Below are 421 nucleotides of genomic sequence, written 5' to 3'. Positions count from 1 at the left end.
CGAACAAGACCTTCAATTTTATTTTTCCTCGTGCTACTTTTGTCTAGTAGGACTGATATATCTTTTCCAATGATAGGAATAAATAAATTTCAGCCTGTATCAAAAAGAAGCAACATAAGCTAATACACAAAGGGAGGTGCTACACGCTCAATTGCACAAATATTTAGAAAATCATCGATAAGCACCAATTATCATAACAATGATTAAATACAGAGTAAGAAATCAAATGGCACAAGTTATTCGCGTAATCACTTATAATAATGATTAGCCATGCTGGTTAGACAGTGCTTGAGTTTGTTGTGATAATTAATTGTTTGTGTATTCATTTAATCATTCAAAGTTATTGCACGTCAGCGTGAAATGCAGTATTCACAATCAGATGCTAAATGCAATACGCAACGACTTCAGGTCAAGTGTAGAT

This window comes from Trichinella spiralis (genome assembly GCF_000181795.1).
Source record: "Trichinella spiralis strain ISS 195 chromosome Unknown Scfld3181, whole genome shotgun sequence".
NCBI lineage: Eukaryota > Metazoa > Nematoda > Enoplea > Trichinellida > Trichinellidae > Trichinella > Trichinella spiralis.
The sequence above is the reverse complement of the archived record's forward strand: the minus strand, read 5'-3'. Positions refer to the sequence as shown.